Source organism: Gavialis gangeticus, unplaced genomic scaffold (genome assembly GCF_001723915.1).
Source record: "Gavialis gangeticus isolate Ggan-Ray unplaced genomic scaffold, GavGan_comp1, whole genome shotgun sequence".
Lineage (NCBI taxonomy): Eukaryota > Metazoa > Chordata > Crocodylia > Gavialidae > Gavialis > Gavialis gangeticus.
The window spans coordinates 63514496-63525157 of NW_017729032.1; the positions used below are offsets into that span (position 1 = coordinate 63514496).

The 10662-nt window shown below is 41.7% G+C and overlaps 1 long non-coding RNA gene across 3 annotated transcripts in view; it reads left to right on the plus strand.

The window, feature by feature from the left end:
• LOC109302739 overlaps positions 1-4780 on the plus strand; it is an 83260-nt gene extending 78480 nt beyond the window's left edge. For all 3 annotated transcript variants that reach the window (XR_002098913.1, XR_002098914.1, XR_002098915.1), the window contains 2 exons: positions 2012-2465; positions 4515-4780. This is a non-coding gene — a long non-coding RNA (uncharacterized LOC109302739). The remainder of the gene's footprint in view (positions 1-2011; positions 2466-4514) is intronic.
• The last annotated feature ends 5882 nt before the right edge of the window (positions 4781-10662 follow it).

Genomic DNA, 10662 nt, shown 5'->3' on the forward strand with positions numbered 1-10662 from the left:
GTTTATTTTTGTGTATTTTATCTTGCTGTGCAATGAACTGCTTAGTATCGATGATCTGGAAGACAGTATGGAGTGCACCCTCAACAAGTCTGCAGATGACACCAAGCTGGGGAGAGTAGTAGATATGTTGGAGGGTAGAGTTAGGACTCAGAGAGACTTTAACAAATTGGAGGATTGGACCAAAAGAAGTCTCACGATGTTCAGTAAGGACAAGTGCAAAGTCCTGCACTTAGAATGGAACAATCCCTCTGACTGCTACAAGATTGGGACTGACTGGCTAAGCAGCAGCTCTGCAAAAAAGTACCGGGGGTAGACAGTAAGCTGAATATGAGCTGACATGTGCCCATATTGCAAAGAAGGCTAACAGCATACTGGGTTACATTTGTAGGAGCATTGCCAATAGATCAGGGGAAGTGTTTATTCCCCTCTGTTTGGTACAGGTGAGGCCACATCTGGAGTACTGTCTAGCATCAGCCCCCCACTACAGAAAGGATGTGGACATATTGGAGAGAGTCCAGCGGAGGACAGCAAAAATGGTGAGGGGGCTGGGGGACATGACTTATGAGGAGAGGCTGAGGGAGCTGGGCTCGTTTAGTCTGGAGAAAAGGAGACTGAGGGGGGATTTAATAGTAGCCTTCAGCTACCTGAAGGGTGGTTCCAAAGAGGATTAAGCTAACCTGTTCTCAGTGGCGGCAGATGACAGAACAAGAAGCAGTAGTCTCAAGTTGCAGCAAGGGAAGTTTAGGTTACACATTGTGGGGGGGGGTGGAAATTCACTAGAAAGGTAGTAAAGCACAGAAACGAGCTACCCAGAGAGGACGTGAAATCTTCATACTTAAGAGTTTTTGAGACCCAGCTAGACAAAGCCTTAGCTAGGATGATCTAGTTGGGGATGGTCCTGCTTTGAGCAGGGGGTTGGACTAAGATTCACACAGATTCACAGAAGTTTAGAGCTTGAAGGGACCTCATGAGATCATTGGGTCCAGCCCCCCTGCTCTGGGTGGGAAAGACTGCTGGGGTCAAATAACGTATCTGAACAAGAAGAAGCACCGGCACTTTCTACAGCAAAGAACTCTTTGGATAATCTACAGGCTGACAGCTCAAAATTTGCTTCTTCTGACATGCCACATGGTTTCCTGAGCCTCTTCCTGATGTCCATTCTAACCCTAATTTTCTATGATCTTGCTTAAGGACTCTAGAACAGCACTCTGAAAATAATGTGTTCTGGAAAATAGCTCTCCCCATGTCTCTAGAACCCTGTGGAATATCCAAGATCATTTTGTCAGTTTCTGCAGGTCTGATCACCAGCTCCTGATAAATGAGACTACCTATATGCAGTCTAATATTCACATTGCACCAGACATCTTAACCAGTATTGGAGCTTCAGAATGGAAATTAAGTCATTGCACAAAATAACTTCCAACAATAACCGACTTTCGTGAAACTACAAAAAATGAAAGCAGAAATTTTAACTTGTTAATGTGCCATATGCCCTATTAGCTTTTCTTTTTCATTTATGTGTTGTTTAATTTATTCAAAAGTGTGTAGGTTTTCTGCTTCTAGGAAATTACTTTTTAATATCTTACAGTGTTTTTAGTGATCTCTAGTTTTTTGGTTTGTTTCCTCCTGTGTCAATTGATAGTGTAGGCTCTTGCAAATGCTTTGACTCATGTGTAAATATTCCAGCTGGACTACTCTTGTATCTAAAAGTGAGCACATCTTTAAGTGTTGATAGAGTTTGGAGACTTAGTCAATTGCCAGAAGACAGGTGAGAAGCTACCAGTGGGAGAACCAGCATTTTCATAACACTTCTCCTTCCTTTTGTTACCAGTTTAATGCCAGGACAGGAATTATACAGTCAGATACGGATGGTTCTATTAGTATATCTTGAGTGTATCTTTAGAGTTTTATCTGTTGAATATTTGTGAGAAATATTGACGGTCCAAGAAGAAATTGCAGTAATGCTCTACAGACCAACATTACAGCATTATTCTGTTCTATCTGTAAACAGGTACATTCATTTGGCACTCTGAAGAAGAGATTATTTTGGCAGTATCTTCCCACCCCTTAACAAATAGATGATACATCTGACTCATCTGGAACTGGAAAAGAAAATCTGCCAGTTTGCATCAACTCCTAACTTGTGGGCTTCTGTTCACCACAAGGACAATTGGGTAAATCTTTGCCAGTAATTCTTGGAAGATGAGGAAGAAGAGTCATCTCCAAAAAGGCATGGGGTGCCTCGTACTGTAGGCCTGGGCCTTCTGTATTTATAGGAAAAATCTAGTATAGTGTAAGGTGTTCTTACATTTAATTTAATTCAGAAAGAACCAGCAACTAAGATTGTTCCTGAATCTAAAGTTTAAAATGGGGAACAGCCATCTTGAAATTTGTGATGCAGAGTAAGATCAAAAGAATATGCTTCCATTCAAAAATACAAGAAATTATATTTTGAAGGTAATGAAGTGCTTACAACATGAGAGAGTTACGGTATTTTAAGGTAAGGTCTTTGAATTTACCTAACTTACCTGAATCTTTTTGTCTGTTCCAACTGAGTTAATCTTTTCATTCGTAGTCTGACTCAAAATGGGCTATTAACTTGGGGGCAGAATTATCTGTTTTTGAAAATTTGTCTCTTTCCAAGTCTTGTTTAATAAATAACGACATTTTGAACTGTTAAATTACTAATAGAATTGGTTTACCTCTACAGTACCCTTGAGGTCGGAAAATACTATTCTCATTTTGCACATGTGAAAGTGATTCTCTCCTTTCCCTCATACATACACCCTTTCTGATTCATGAAACATGATATACAATTCAGTTGTCAGAGAACCACTTCATATAGCTTGGGAGTAGGGAAGCTCCTCCAAGAAGAAAACTGCCATTTGCTTAATAAAGTATTTATTCAAATATGGTATTAAGCAAATAGATGACTGACTTATAAGATGACCCCCCCAATAATTAGGTTCTATATATGGAAAATGTATAAATTTGTAATGATTTTCCATGTATAGGGTCCAATTATCAGAGGTTTGCCTTGAATTTGTCCCTTTCCCTGCTACAACAGAGAGAATAAATATGGGGGATCAGGTAGCTCTTTTACTCTGTGCTTGCACCCAACTTTTTCTTTGGTAGCCCCTTCTCCTTACTGTCAGACCCTGCTGTCCCAGAGCTTGTGGAAGTGAGGAACAACTTTGAAAACAATAACCTTGAAATTTAAACAGAGCTATAACTGTTTTCATATAGCACCTATGCACTTGGCTTATCCAGAATTGATGCATGTAACCTTGTTTTGAAACTGCTACAGGTTTTGGCACAAGTTTCACAAACACAGTTTTGACCAACACTACTTATATCGAGTATTAACTATGCATGGTATTAGTCCAAAGCCCAAACTGCTTATAATTTATCACATAGTTCATCAAGCTGGGCCCCATGGCATTGCATACAGTTCACCCAGAATCCCTCAGTTGTGCCCTCTCTGTCTGGCACATACGATTTAGGGTGGCCCTGCCCTCCATGGTTATCCCATAGCTCAGTACTACTCAGTATGTGTATATACTCCAGATAGACCTTCTTCCCCTCCCCTTGCCCACCTCACTGCCACACATCCACAAAGGGCCCATGTTCTAATTACACAGATGCACAGAAGTTTACGGCTGGAAGGGACCTCGGGAGATCATCGGGCTCAGGCCCCCTGCTCTAGACAGGAAAGGCTGTGGGGTCAGATGACCCCAGCATGATGTGCGTCCAGTCTCCTTTGGAAGATCTCCGGGGTTGGTGCCTGCACCACCCTCGCTGGGCATCTATTCCAGAGTCTGCTCACACAAACCAAGAAGTTTTTTTCCCTTCAGTTATGACCGTCATCACTTCAAATAAATACAGCAGATGATTAGCATGGATAGCTAACTTCTTTCTTTAAAAGAAAAAATGATATATCAACACTTAATAGTCAAAACAGGAAGAGTATAGTGGCCTTCCTGTATTCCTAGGTTTGTAGATGCTTACTAAATGTTTGGCAGAGTTGGGACTAGAATGGGACTAAATTTTATTCCCCTGCTTTAGGTATTAAACTGTATTTCTTTTCTTTGATATATCAACTCTTTGTGGTATTTTGATTAATTGTTAAAGGTTTAATTTTAAGCCTGTTATTGAATACCTGGTCTAATGTGGAGTAGCAGGAAATGTTTGGTATCTCTGTTCTTTGCAATGCATAGGGATGATAAAGTTCTTTTCTGTTAACAAAACTAAAAAAAATTTGGATTCCACCTAGTTCACTCTACACTAGAGATTCAAAGGTGACCTTTACATACTGGATTAGCAACCAATATTGGCTGACTTGGAAAATGTAGTATTGGGTAGCAGCTTCTCAAACTGAGCCTGTGAAAAAATCCTCAATGTCTTGCACACACTTTAGAATCTAATATCCTGCCCACAAATGTTCAACTTCAAAATAAAAAAAGGCTTTGAAGCCAGAAGTAGTTCAGCTAGGCTGTTTCTCTGTGTGTTCACAGCTACCACTGAATGGAAATCCAAGTGAATGTAATTAAGAATCGTCTTCCTAAAGAACATCTGAAACTTATGCTTAAATGACAAATTAAGAGTGCCAAGTACAGCGTATTCCCAAGAACAGCAAAAATGACAACAATTATTGTTCCTCTGTTGTGAACTAATGAGCTTCCGTATCCATGTCCTGTCTTGCTAAATATTTAGGTACAAATAATGTCTGGCCTTACCATGTTTCAGGCACTTACTAAAAAGGAAGTAATTGGTGTGACTTAAATGGTGTTATTTTTTCTTTTATGACCCCAATGATCTCTGATCTGGATGCCTGGGTCAAAAAAGGCCATCTTCTTTTAGAACATGGAAGAAATGCATTGGTCTAGAGTCTGACAAGTTAATGAGACAGACTGGCTGGTTTTGCTTTGACTCCTATGTCATAGTACTAATACTTTGGTCCTAGAATCTCTAAAAGCCACACCCCAAAAAAAGACTTGGCTCTTGAACTTGATTCAATGTTCTTTGCTAAAAACCAATTTTATTTCATCTTAGTTGTTTTATAGAAGGACTATAAATATCACTTTGGTTCACTTGCATAGCATTTGGGGGGTGGGGAGGAAGAATATTCTGAAAGTCTGCTTTGCTTTTTTAGAATTCTGATCAGATTCCAATAAAGTGCCAAATTAAAAGACCAAGTCAGATTTAACCCTTGCTGAGTTATTCCCAGTTCCTTTTGTAGGCCATATCCAGATGAGCGTGGATGTTTGATTCCCCCAGGGACAAGTAGCAGTGCTGCTGCTACCTGTGCCACACAAGCTCTGGCATGTGGCAGTTTATCCCAGGTGGGGTAGAGGAGACTAGGGCCAGTAGCCTTACATGGGGTCCTAGGGGCCAGGGAAGCTACAGCTGCAGCACTCCTGCAGCTAGAAACCTGGACAGCAGCTGGAGCATGGCTCCGCTGGCCAGACTGCTGCTACATGTCACCCTACTTTTTGTCTGCACAATTTTTTTTTTTTTTAACCCCAGGATCTCCCCCTGCCCCCGCGTGTTGCAAAGTAGCAGCATGGGGAATGCCTAAATGCACAGTGTGTTGCTCTACAGGAGGGTTCTGTGGTGCCACATACTGCACAACCACACTCATCTGCATGCAGCCATACTGTGGTTGTGACCATTGGGTGCTAGAAAAAGTCAGATGTTGCTCGAGTGGGTTTTATTGGGAAAAGAAGAGTTTTCACTCAAGGTTTTATATATTACAGAAATAGGTAATATGAAATGCTTTGACTAATGAGGAAACCATTTTCAGTGAAAACAGCCAGGTGGGCAAACAAGTCAGTACTGTGGATGTGTTCTTGTTGATCATTTGAGCTGGTATATATTGCCACCCACTAGGTGGAAAAGAAGAAAAGATTGAAGACTCTCTACAGCAGGGGCAGGCAATTATTTCTAGTGGAGGGCCGCTGACTGAGTTTTGGCAAGCCATTGAGGGCTGCATGACAGGCAGCTGGGGCAGATATATTAATTCTCTAAATTTTTTAGGGGTCCCACAGGCCAGATAGAATGGCCTGGCAGGCCACATTTTTCCCACCCTTGCTCTACAGTCATCACTTCCACCAAATCATGTTTTTCAGACAACGAAAACTAGAAGCTTATACCCAAACTGTTTACTTTTCCCCTTATTCCTCAGGAAAAATTCCGCCTACTTAGAAGTTTTGCTTTCTCCTGTAGCCAGAGGGGGGGATCTTTTGGCAAAATAGCATGTGAATCAGCAAAGCAATTTCTAGGATCCATGATTTTAGAAGAGCTTTCAGAAGACATTGTTTGGTTTTGTTTTTTCCTAACAGTCTTTTGGTCTAGTTTTCAAAAAAAAAAAAAAAAAGGCCTAGAAACTCAGTTCCTTTAACAAGAACATTATTTCCGCTAGAACAGGGGTTAGCAATCTACAGCCTGTCACCTGGAATGACCCTGAGCTGCGATCATTGCAACCTTCAACGTGAAAAGATTGCCGATCACGTATCTAGAATGGCCGTTTTATGCTAGCTTAGGTATTTATATGGTGGGGGAGGGAGTTCCTTCAAAATAGGGTATAGAAACCTAGCACTGGCCAACTTTGTGGAATTTGTAAAGTGGCTTATTTCTTTTGATCCTGGAATTTAATTTTGTATGCATGCTTTCAAACAGAGAAAATCAGTATAGATAACAAGTGTTCACATGCAGGTTTCTGCCTTAGTGCATACCTAAGATACAGTGGACTCATAGGCCTCTAGAAAAGGAACTTGTAAGTCTTAACTTCAAAACCAGAGGACCTTGATTTTTGTTGTTCCATGCACAAGCTTTGTTAATACCCAGATCTTGTTGCACCTTGTAAGTTCTTCCTGACCTAGAAATCATGTTGATACTTCAACTGATTGCAGACCATTTCCTTGAAGAGAGAGAGAAACAAAGAGGTTAAGCATATCTAAGGTAATACTGTATCAGTGTCCTAAAAGAGAGAGGTTATTTTTGTTTCGCTAGATTCAAATTCAGAGCAGGCAACCTTAGTTTAAAGATTACAGTTCAAAAATGTCTAAATATAGGGAAATACAGTGTTAAGCTATTCCAAACAATTTCAGCATGCCTACATAATGACACTTTGATCCATAAAACATCCTTCCATCCCATGTGCCTTTTATCTTCTGTATGACCTGAAAACCCTCAAGACTAGTTATGTACTCAGATGAGCATTAGGCATCCGCAGCATGCACTGCATACATCAGATTACTTCAGTGCTTTTTTTCTATGACACCAGCTAACATCTAAGACAGTGGTTTTTGACCTTTTTTATTATTATTATTATTGTTGTTATTATTTGCAGACTCCTTCAGAAATTTAGGAAGTGCCTTCAAAAGCCCCTGAAAGACTTTACATCTAAGACCGTCTTCTTAATCATGTCTTGAATAGTTACCCATCCACATGTTCAGGCAATTAATGGTGCCACAAAAATATTGCATAAGTGTGTAATATGTTTGTGGTTAGTTTTCATTGCACCTTAAATCAAATGTGGCAGAGTGAGGACTGCACCAAGGTCTCTACCTGGCTCAGGTATGATTCCCAGCTAATTAGCTGATCATCATCTGGATCTGGGAACTACACCTTGACTAGTTAAAGCCCCAGTGCCATCCAAGAGCCAACTAACCATCAGCTGATTGGCTGCTATCTGACTTCCAACTTGCCAGTGCAGGGGAAGCCTAGGATCATGATCCCAGTGCAGTCCTGACCCTAACATGGTTTCTCCCTGCACTGGCAAGTAGGGCATGGTTGGGATCTAATCCCAAAATTGCACATTGTGCTGCACACATATGGTATGGCAGGAGGCATGATAGTTGGGATTATGGATCAGATCCCATTGTGCTTTTAAATAAACATCTGTCAGTAGGCTAAGACACCCTGCTTCCTGCATATGTGGCACAGATTTTAAATACTGGGCACCATTCCATTAAAAGACTTGAAATCAGATGACCAAGGTGCATCTACCCCTGCATTGTGGCAGCGTAAATAACTCCATGGTAGGATAGTACTTGTATGGCAGTATTATCCTACAGTGGGGTTGATTAGTTTACTCCATCCTAATGGCTCTACACATGTAGATGGTGATGTTCTACTGCAGAGCTGATTAGTCAGCTGTGCCATAGACGTCTCTGGTAGATGGGCCTTGAGAGAACCTTCTTCATTCCAACCGATCTGCAAATATTGGCTTTTGCTCAAGAGTGTAACTCTCCACCTCCCCAGGCCAGATGGACAGTGCCCCATCTGCCCATGTGCTAGATCCAGCCAATGCTTGTCATCCAGTGCCTGGGGAGGTATGTTGGGCACCATTCACCCATGCAGAGGGTGACAGGGGGTAGCCTGGCCCCATTGAGGGGGAAAGGGGTATGGCTTAACCCCACAGAGGGGTAGGGGTAGGAGGCATGGCCCAGCCCCACATGGAGGGAGAAGGGGATGTGGCCTGGCTCCAACCTGGCTGGGTGGTTGTGGGGGACTGAAGCAGCATGGCCTGGCCCTGCAGGGGAGGGAGTACAGTCTGACTCCAACAGGCTGTGTGGGGCTTGGGGTTTGGGAATTTAGCAGGGTATGGAATGTGGCTGTATTAAGGGCCACTGCTTCCCTGCTGCCAAATTTTCCTGACACATGGGAAGACCTGCAGACTGAATTCTAAGGCTCCACAGGCTGCAGGTTGAGCACCTCTGGTGCAACTCATTCAATAAATTGTACAAGGCACGCTAATGTCAGAAATATATGGTTACCTCAACCCAAATTGTTAATTGGGTTTAATTTAAGCCACACGTAAACATAAACTAGGAAAATTCCTTGGAGATAAGGGCAAACTTCTATTGGATGAAAAGAAGTTTGGTTTTTAAATAGTAGTGAAACAAAATTTAAAGTTTATCTAGTATACAGTGATTGTGCATTTCCAAATGTTCAGGCACTTTTTAAACTTAGAATTTCTGAGTTTTGTCATATGGCTTTATGTAACACTACTTTTTTTTTTTTTTTTTACTTTAGGTGGTTCTCCAGTTGATCAACAGACCATGAGCAAGTATTCTGTAGAAGCAGGCTGTGGCTGTTTCACCTCTGTATTTTAGGTAACTAAATTGCAATGATAGAAACAAAATAGGCACCTTATTCGAATCATAGAAATTAAGGTTGGAAGGGACTTCAGGAGGTCACCTAGTCCAACCCTCTGCTCAAAGCAGGATCATTACAGCCAAAACTTGGTCTAGTCAGGGTTTGAAAACCTCCAAGGATGGAGCTTCCACCACCTCTCTGGGTAATCCTCCTAGTGAGAAAATTCTTCCTAATATCTAACCTAAACTTCCCTTGCTACAGCTTGAGACTTGCTCCTTGTTCCATCATCTGCCACCACTGAGAACAATTTAGCTCCATCCTCTTTGGTACCACTCTTCAGGTAGTTGAAGGCTGCTATTAAATCCCCTTAGTCTCCTCTTCTCTAGATTAAATCAGCCCAGGTTCCCTTTGGTCTTTCCTCATAAGTCATGTCCCCCAGCCCCCTACCATTTTGTTGCCCTCCACTGGACTCTCTGGTTTGTCTATATCCTTTCTGTGGTGGGGGGCCCAAAACTGAACACAGCACTCCAGATGTGGCCTCACCAGTACAGAATAGAGGGGAATAATCACTTTCCTTGATCTGCTGGCAACACTCCTACCAATGCAGCCCTGCAGACTTGCTGAGGGTGCACTCTGCCATCTTCCAGGTTGTTAATGAAGACATTGAACAAAACTGGCCCCAGGACTGACCCCTTGGGCACTCCCCTTGATACTGGCTGCCAACTAAACATCGAGCCATTGATTACTACTCTCTGAGCTCGATGCTCCAGCCAGTTTTCTATAAACCTGACCCAGCCCAGTCCATTCATCGAGCCCATACTTCCTTAGCTTGCCTGTGAGAATGCGAGAGACTGTATCAGAAGCCTCGCTAAAATCAAATTGCACCCCATCCACCAGTCTCTCCACATCCACAGAGCCAGTATGTCATTATAGAAAGCTGTCAGGTTGGTCAGGCATGACTTGGCCCTGGTGAATGCATGCTGACTGTTCCTAATCTCCTTCAAGTGTTTAGAAATGGATTCCTTGAGGATCTGCTCTATTCATAAATCTTCCTTATGAACTGTTGCTGGAGCTTCCCCAGTCTTATGTTTCCATGTCTGGAAGAGGAAGTGGTCTGTGTGATTGTGAAGAGAAATTTTCATGGGCCACCTATTTTCCTTAAAGAAGGCAGGTCTATGTTTTGAGTTACTGATGATAAACTAAACCTTAATTCCATCCTAAAAATTAGTTATGTCAATACAGACACCCACCCTTACTAAATAGAGAAAATCACCCAAATTGCTAATTGGGTTTATTTTGAGATGTTTTAGCAATAGATTTGGAGGTAGGGGAGAACTTAGATTGGATGAAAAAGTTTGCTCTTAAATAATTGTCCTGTTTAACTTGAAGAGGTTGGACTATTTACATGTGGACTGCAATAGTCTATTAGCCTCCAGTGAAAATTGCTCTGTAAGAGGTGCATTTTAGAGCACAAGGACAAATTAAAGATCTTACTCAGTTTTCTCATATTAATTAGAAGTCAGTATTCTTACCTTTTTTTTTTTTTTTTTTTTTTTTTTT